Genomic DNA, 9,036 nt, shown 5'->3' with positions numbered 1-9,036 from the left:
CCTTCTTGTGGATGGAAAAATTCAAGGGTATGTTGTCAAAAAGTGAGAGTTTTGCTTTCCTATGTGTAAGATTGGTGGCTTTTGGTGTCAACTTGAGGATAGAAAAATGATCCTATGGGCATGACACGAGATTGACCACTTATGGATCCCAACCTTTAGCTTAAGGTGATAAGGGATGACAAGTGACAAGGCTAGATTACCCTAGACAAAGCTCTGTCAAAGGGATAACCTTGGGGAGATTGAGGGATTTGCATAGATTGATTGGATAGCAAACTTTGGCAGAGTAACAAAAATTCCTTAAAGGCTTGGGTGATTTTGGATTGGGTTGCTAGCTAGCTGGGGGGATGATTTGGATGGACTTTGGATTTGGGATTGTTCTAAAGCAAAGAACTAGATAGATTCGATTGCGGTGGGTGAGCTTGGATGATTTTTTGATGAGGCAGTGACTACGCTAAGTATGCCTTGAGTTGGGAGATTTTTGCTTTTCTAAGATTTTGACAAAGTTGGAAAACATTCATTCAAAAGCTATGAACAAACAAGCAGACAAAAGTTTGTAGCAAGTACGTCAAACACACCAACATCCTAGGAAGCTTTCTACAAGGATGAAATTTGGTTTAGCTAGGGAGTCCTCGATATACATAAGGTACGTGAGGCCCAAATCCGTAGATGAAACCAAAAAGATGTCACACAGTCGAGAGGAGCGGTAACCCACTTCTCCTCTTTCACTTCTCAAGGGTATAAATTTCCTTGAGGCTTAGCCTGAGTGACAAAATTTTTATCCCAAGAGAGATGTCTTTTGATTCACCTCCTGATCTTTATACTCTGTCGGTATGCTGGAGTTGAGGTCATCCCAAGGGGTGATGAAATTCTTGAGCAGGCCTTCTAAAAATTAAACAAGATTTTGGATCCTAATCTTATGCACCCAAGATGGCCTCAAAAGACGACAAGGGGAGAGAAGACTTGGATGATCTTGGGCTAAAAGATAGAGTTCTTTTCCAACTGACACTTTAAGTTTTTTGATCTAGACCTTTTGAAAACACACTTGATTTAAGATGCAAAGATTCAATTCTAATTTGAAATGTGCTAACAAAAGAGAAGTGATCGAAGAATTAATACACCAAGAAGATTTAGGGTCAACAAAAAGTAAACTCGCGCGCCCGAAGGCCCTCCACATCAAGTATCGATTGATTTTCTATAAGGCATTCAAGATTGAGTGTGAGTTTGTTTTAAGCCCAAAACAAAGATGCGTATAAAGCTTGATTTCAAGTGCGTGCCCAAAGGCCCTCCACGTCAAGATTTGTTCAATTTTTATGCCCAAATGAAGTGTTAGAGAGACTAATGTGCATTCAAGAAATTTTCTATCTTAGAAAAACCAATAAAAACTCGAGTGGAATTTGATTTTTGTGGAGCACTTAACACCTTCTTAGGTAGACCCATCCCCATATATGGCACTGATATTGCAACTAATGGTTAGAATGATGGGTGATTAAAGAGGGTGAGTCCAACAACAAATTCACTCAAAGTGTCTTTATTTGTTTTTATAACTTAGAAAGTTTCGAAAATGTAGATTCTTTTTATGCCCCAAAAGATGAAGTGTGAGATATTGTAATGATTAATTGACCTTTTACATTCAAAATTGGATTTTTTGTTTTAATCATGCATTCATAAAAGAAAAACTAACTTGATTTTAATCCATGGCACTCAAGAGTGATTTTAGCAACATGCATTCAAAGACAAGTGATTAAACATTCAAGTTTTTTCCTTTGAGCATTCAAGATTGAGATTTTGCATGTTGTTTTAAGAACTTTGAAGTTCTTTGTTTTAACCTTAGATCATTCAAGATTGTTTTGTACTCAAAAGTGAAAATGACTCTTTGGACTTTGGTTTTCATTCAAGATTTTGTGTTCTAGTTTGCATGTTTTAAGCCCAAAAATGATATTCCTAGATTGTTTTGATGTATGAAAAACCTAAGAAACATTCAAGATTTTGCAACAAGACATTTGTTTGGAACAAATAAAAAAGCTTTTTAGGACAATTTTGGCAACCATTTAGGACTCTTAGTTTTCATGAGATTTTTAAAAGAACTTTAAAATATTTGTAAATGAGGTTCCTTTTATCCTTGATTGATGCTTTGAGTTTGATTTAGATTTTAGTGTGCACTTAGTGTTGATTTTGAACCTTTTGAAATGGAAACTTGAAGTTCTTTTTAAATTCCCAAAAATGAAGTGTTCCAAACTTTGCATGAATGCATCTAAAACTTTGATGTTGCAAGGATGAAAATGATTGTATTTTTTTAGTTTCACTTGTTAAAAGATTTTTTTTTTTGCAATTTTTAATTTTTAATGGATTTAAGTATGATTTGGGGGTTCATTTTAAGCACTTAAAAAAAAGTGTGTATGATTTTGCTTCCTTAAAAAAAAAAAGGGCCAAGATCCCTCAAGAAGAAGAAGAAGTAGATGGAATAGAAGAAGAATATAGACAAGAAGAGGAATAAGAATTCCAAGTGCTTCATCCACCTATAAGCTTGAAAAATCTGCAAACACTATGAGATAGACTATGAGTTCCTTTGCCTTCGTCATGCTCATGTGGACCTACAAAACCAATTTATACAATCCTACCAATCACAAAAACAAGCAAAATTAGCCAAAATAAGAAAATGACATACAAAACTTGACTAAAAAAGCTAATGAATATGACCCATGTGAAGTCCCACCGGGCGTGCCAAAATGTATATGCTACTTTAGTATGTTAGAAACACCAAATTAAAACAATCAAAAGCATTTGCATACTAATTTAACATAACTTCATGAGAGACAAAGTGAAGTCCTCAAATGAGAATATGAGCCATGGATAGGCTCTCTCAATGAGGATGATCACTTGATGTAGAGGTGTGTCTAATAGCTAAGATGGCTTGATTATGTATGTATGCTCAAATGCTCAAATGGGCTTCAATGGAAAATTTTTGATAGATTTTGGTGAATGGATTTGATGTAAAAATGGCTTCTCAAAATGGCATTATGGCTTTACTTTTTAGATTGTGTTAAAATGGCTTGGGACAAGATTCCTTAAATAGGCAAAGGGCTTGAGGGATTAAGGGCTAGGATGCAAGGATGGGAAAAAGCTTATGGAAGGTTTAGATTGAATGAGAGGAGAGCACATAGATTGTGCTTCCTTACAACCAATCAAAGAGTGACACATGTCATAGGGTCATTGGTTAGAGCAAGAGGGGTTGAGGGGTCAACAAAGGAGACTCAAAGCTCATAAAGACCCTCATAATGGCGTGTAAGAGCAATGAATGAGCTTGTAAGAGTCATTTATGGCTTTGTGAGCTTCATAAAGTTTTATGGTTGAGATATTTGTGAGAGATTTGAGATATTTTGACTTGGGTTGGATTAAGAAAGTCTTAAGCTTGACTTAGGAATATGCAAATGATTAAGGCTTGGATTAGGCTTGGGTTAAGATTAGATTAGGCTTGTTAGAGATGGGCAAGTGGATGGCATTTAATGAGGGTGGGTGAAGGAGGAGATATTTGTTGGCTTTGGCTTGGGTTAGCAAGTCTTAACCCATGTTTAGGGAATGTGACAAGGTTGGGGGAGGATTAGGATTAGGGTCAAAGATAAGGATTGACATCTTCTAGAAGAGTCTAGGCTTTGGATGAGGATGAAGACTTTTTAGAAGAGTCTAGAAATTCCTAGGATGAGGATAAATAAGGTTTTTAGGAAATAAATAAAATTTTATTTATTTCAAGGGTTTGGGTTGAGGATATATTTATTAAAATATTTTTAATAAACACGAGGATTAATATTTAATCTTAATTAAATATTTTGAGTTGGGATTAGGGGTAGGAAATGATGGGATTAGCCTTTAATCGAAATTAAAGAAGGATTAGAAGATTTTGGAAGAGGTTAGTGGTCTTAAGGAAATTGGCCAAGTTTCGGGCAAAAAATAAATAAATTATTTATTTTGGAATTTTCGGTCAATTTATTAATTAAATAATTAATAAATAAGGAAATAATGTTTAAATAATATTTAAACATTTTTGAGAGGGATTCCTTAATTAAATATTTTTAATTAAGATAAAGGGATTTAATGGCATAAAAATAATAAATAAATTAATTAATGATGATGTCATCTGGGACTTTTTCCAGAAAATAAAAATATTTTATTTTCTAAAGGATTTTTAGGTGTCTACACTTACAAGATCCAAACTTCTTCAACTTACTACATATACCAACAAGGAATCTACCTTTCTTGAAATGAACCACACCTCATCACCAACTTCAAAAATATGATGTATTCTAGACTTGTTAGTACTCTCCTTATATTTTTAATTATTTTTTTCAAACTTTAACTTTACTTCCTCATCCAAAGACTTCATAAAATTAGAAAACACTTCTCCTTCAACACTTCTTTTCTCTTCACTAGTAAAATCTCTCAAATATAATACTACCCTAGGATACATTCCAATAACAATATGAAAAGATGTTTTTCTAGTACTCGTATTCATAGAATTATCGTATGCAAACTCAATTTATTCAAATACCATATCCCAATTACTCATCTTATCTCCCTCTAAACATCTCAACAAATTATCCAAGCTTCTATTCACAACCTCTTTCAATCTATATGTCTGGGGATGAAATGTAGAACTAAACTTTAACTTAGTACCCATCTTCATCCACAAAGTCCTTTAGAAATAACAAACAAACTTGTTGTCTCGGTCAAAGATAATATTTCTGGGAAATCCATGCAATCTAACAACCCCTTTGAAGAAAATATCTACAACATGCACTGTGCAATATGTCTTCTTACATGATATGCAATTTTTCATCTTAGAAATCTATCCACAATAAAAAAAATATGGAATCACACCCTCTTGTTGTGTTAGGAAATTCAAGCACAAAATCCATACTAATGTCACTCTAAGGTTTTTTAGGAACATAAATAAGTGTGTATAATCTAGTAGTTTGATTTACTCCTTTTGCAACTTGACAAACTTCATAATTCTTTAAAAAAAATTGAACATCCATATACATTTGTGTCCAATAATACTTATTCTTAAGAAAACTCAAGGTCTTATCAAAACCAAAGTATCCAACCAAACTACCCCAATACTTTTCCTTAATCAAAATAACTCTCATAAAACTTCTTGGTATACACAGTTGAATCCCTTTAAACAATGTAGCTTCTTATAACAAATAATATTCATACTTAAGTGGTTGATTTGTTAGGTTTGGTGCTATGCACTCTCTCCATGCCTTAGAAAAATCAGGATCAATATCATACAATACCTTCATTTCATCAAAATCAAGAACTTCAATCTTCATCTCAGTCAACAAAGGCATCTAAAACTTGGTTCGTAACTCCACTCTTATGCTTTATCAAAAATATGAAACTCTATAAATATTTAAACCACTTCATATGTCTTTGATTCAACATATGTTGACTTCTCAAATTGTGAGACCTCACCCTGACCCATCCTAACATCGATGATACATTATTATTTTGATACTCATGACTCGATATGTCAGATCATTACTTGATGCACTGAATATTATTATGCTATTTATGATGTGTGATGCTTTGCTTTCAAATATTTGAATTCAGCATTTAATGCTTTATGAACATGTGCGATGATGAAGTAAATGAATGCAAAACTAACATTTTGATTATGCAATTTTAACAGTAAAAAATATGAGTAGTATTAGATAAACAATTGATTATTAGAAAGATGGATGTTTTAATTTATATGGTTTTTCTGATATGTAAATTTCATAATGCATGTGATTTCTTCAACCTACTAATGGGTGCAATGAGTGTGCAGGAAGTTTAGTCGAGAAATCCAATGGAAAGCCAAAGCTGAACCCCTTGTCTATTTTGTGCTATCTTTAAAAGGTTGTTATTTGATTTTATTATTCTCCTAGCTTTTAATTGTTCCTATTATGTCTTTAAGGCTTAAAAAATATCAAATTTAAGTGCCCTAGGGGTAAGGGTATGGGTGGGGAGTACTTTCCACCCCCTTAGCCTCCTTGTTTGACTTTTAGGGTCACTCAAAAGCCCTATTTTTGATGGATTGCGAAAATTGATTGTCATCTACATGTGTTGGTGACTCAAACTCCATCTTGAGTTTGCTTGAAGTCTAGTTGAGTTAGGGATGATACTTAGAGGATTTTGGGAGTAGTTTTGGGGTTGTTACCCAATCTCTAGATTTGGAGAAAGTTGGAAGATTGAAGGAAGAAAAGGGAAAAGCTCTTCTCAACTTACCATTTTTTTGCCATAACATTTTGTGAAGGTAGAAGTTCTTCACTCTTTTGGTTTTGTTCATGTTTTTTTTTCATGCTTGAATCTTGCATAAAGTATTGTGTTGTTCTTGTTTTTTCTTGCTTATGTGTTGGGATGGATTTGGATGGATTTTTATTTGTTCTTGATGCATTCTTATGCTTGTCTTGATGTTTTGTTTTTGAGGGAATTTCATGGGGATTGTTTTGGCATTACTCACCCTTGGATAGGGAAGAAGTGGCCATGTATAGGGGTAGGGCCTTAGTTGGACTTCAATGGTGTAGAGTCTCCTCTCATGGTGAGAGGAGGGAAAGAGGGTAGGGTGTATGGGCCCCTACTTTTCATCACGTGCCTTGTTTGATATTGTGAATTCTTGAGTATGGAAAGGAATGGAAAACCTTGTGGTATTAGCCTTGAAAGGGCCTTGTAGAAGAATGAAAGTTCTTGAAGTTTTACCCTCAAAAGGGCTATGTTATGGCATGGTGATTGACGTCTCCCATTGGAAAAATCCACCTCCTCCCTAGCCAGGTTCTATGTTTGGACCTATTGTGCAAAACTGAGTTAGGGTGCATGCTTGAATTGTTCTTGATGTTGTGATGATTCCCCTGGGTCAGCTCTTGTCTTCTCCTTGTATTTCCTTGAAGTTTTGAAGGTTTTGGAAGAGAGCACTTATGAAGGATTTTGAAGATATTTCATTTGAATTGTAATATTATGTAAAATGTATTTGAATTTTGATGTATTGGCAAAGACATCAGGTTTTCTTACTGGTTCTTTCCTGATGGAGCCTTGAACCGGGATGAATAATAGAGAAAGAAAAAGATTATGAAAATCTCCTTGTATTGCTCTCATGTGATTTCAAATTTTGCATATGTATGTGAGAAAATAGGATGATAGATAAGGTCTTGAATTATGAATTTTCAAGTTTTCAATTATGTTAATGAAAAGCAATTTGATATGTTGAAGTTTCCAATTTGATATTTAAGTATTAAGAAGAGATAAAAATCCTTCATTGTGATCACAAGGTTAACTCTCTCATTGTTAAATTTCATAATTGACTCAATTAGATTTGATTAAGAATTTTGGCTCCACCTTGGATTCTGAATATAAAGGAACATATACCTTACTATGTGATGATTTATAAAACATAAATTATAAGATGAAAGACAAAAATATAACCCTATGCACAACCTTGGATTATGATACTTGTTAAAGAAATCTATGTTGTCATTAGGCTAGTATGCACTCTTAAGATAAAAATAAATATATAGCAAAGAAAATTATGCCAGCACTTAGAAAAGTGGCTTCAAAGAAAAATGTGCATCTCCAGGAGTGAAAAATCTCTCTGGATAATGTATGGGGAAAATTCCCCCCCCGCACCAAGTCACAGAGAATATTCTCTCTATGATTCTCTTGAGACACTTTTGTGTTATTCAAAAATCAAATAAAATAAAATAAAGTAATGAAAATATTAAATAAAAAACATATATATTTGCAAATGTCCTATCTCCACCAAACAAACTTTATGTTATAACTCATCCTCCATTTTCCTAGGCGTCAGTTCTTGAACAAGGGGCAGATATGAACTTTTAACCAAAGTCAATAATTTTAATGTTGACACAACCCCCATACCTTCCACCAAATTCACAATCCAAGAGTACTTGCATGGTAGACAAGGCAGTGGCAAGTTGCATTTGGGATTTAAAAAAAACACAATGCAAAGTTTCAATTTAATTTCCCCTCTTTACCCTTCCATCGCCCACTCAGAAGTCTTATCATGCGCTTGAAAGGAGATGTTTGCATGGCTTAGCGTGAGTGGGATAGGCTTGGGCCTTGTGCCCATGTACGAGCTGAGGGTGGTTAGCGCTAGGTCACATGGGAAAGGGAAGTAGGTGCTAGGGGATGGTTACGTTAGTATTTAATTTTAGTTATAGTTTGTTAGTATTTAGTTTTTAGTGTGTAGTTTTAGGTTAGTTTAAATTTTATTATATTAAATTGTATGTTATTTTTTCATTATTGTTAGTTATCATTTTTTTTGTTTAGTTTGTATCATTTAAAGTTTTCTTTAATTTAAGTTTAGTTTTAGATTAGTAGTTAGTGTTTTATTTCGTTTATGTTTTGTTTGTTAGTATAGTTGTTAGGTTAGTTCTAGGGGTGTTGATTAGTGTTAGATTTATGTTTAATTTTAAATAAGAGTGGCATTATATTATTAGTATAGTATTAAGTTAGTTAGTGGTTTTGTTTTAGTTAATGTAATTAATATTTTAAAATTAATAGATTGTTATTTTAGTTTGGTATTATGATGATTTTAAATTTAAGTTAGTTCAGATTTAGTTGAAATTTAAACTAGTATAAGATTTGTTTAATTTTGAGTTATTAGAAAATTAATGTTAGATAAATTGATAATTGTTTTGAAAGGTTTCAAATTTTGAAATATAATTAGTAGTTTTAGTTTAAGTTAGTAAAGTTTTAATAATGGAATATAGTTAATTTTGATTTATTCAATTTTAGATATATTATGAATGTTATTGTTAATTTAAAATAAATCTTAAACCTTAAATGTATTCAGTTGGTAAGTAAAGTTAGTTTTAGTTTAGTTATGATTTATTAGTATTAAGTATGTGGTTAATGTAGATTTTGTATATATATTTGTGTTAGTATGTCTTAATTAATTAGTTCTATACCATTGTGAGATTATTAGATTGATTTTTATATTGGCATTTTAATGTGGAATTCAAATTTATAATAGTTTAAATAAAG

This window comes from Cupressus sempervirens, chromosome 9, assembly GCF_028749045.1.
Source record: "Cupressus sempervirens isolate cs-2001-9-10 chromosome 9, ASM2874904v1, whole genome shotgun sequence".
NCBI lineage: Eukaryota > Viridiplantae > Streptophyta > Pinopsida > Cupressales > Cupressaceae > Cupressus > Cupressus sempervirens.
Note: the sequence above shows the minus strand (reverse complement) of the source record.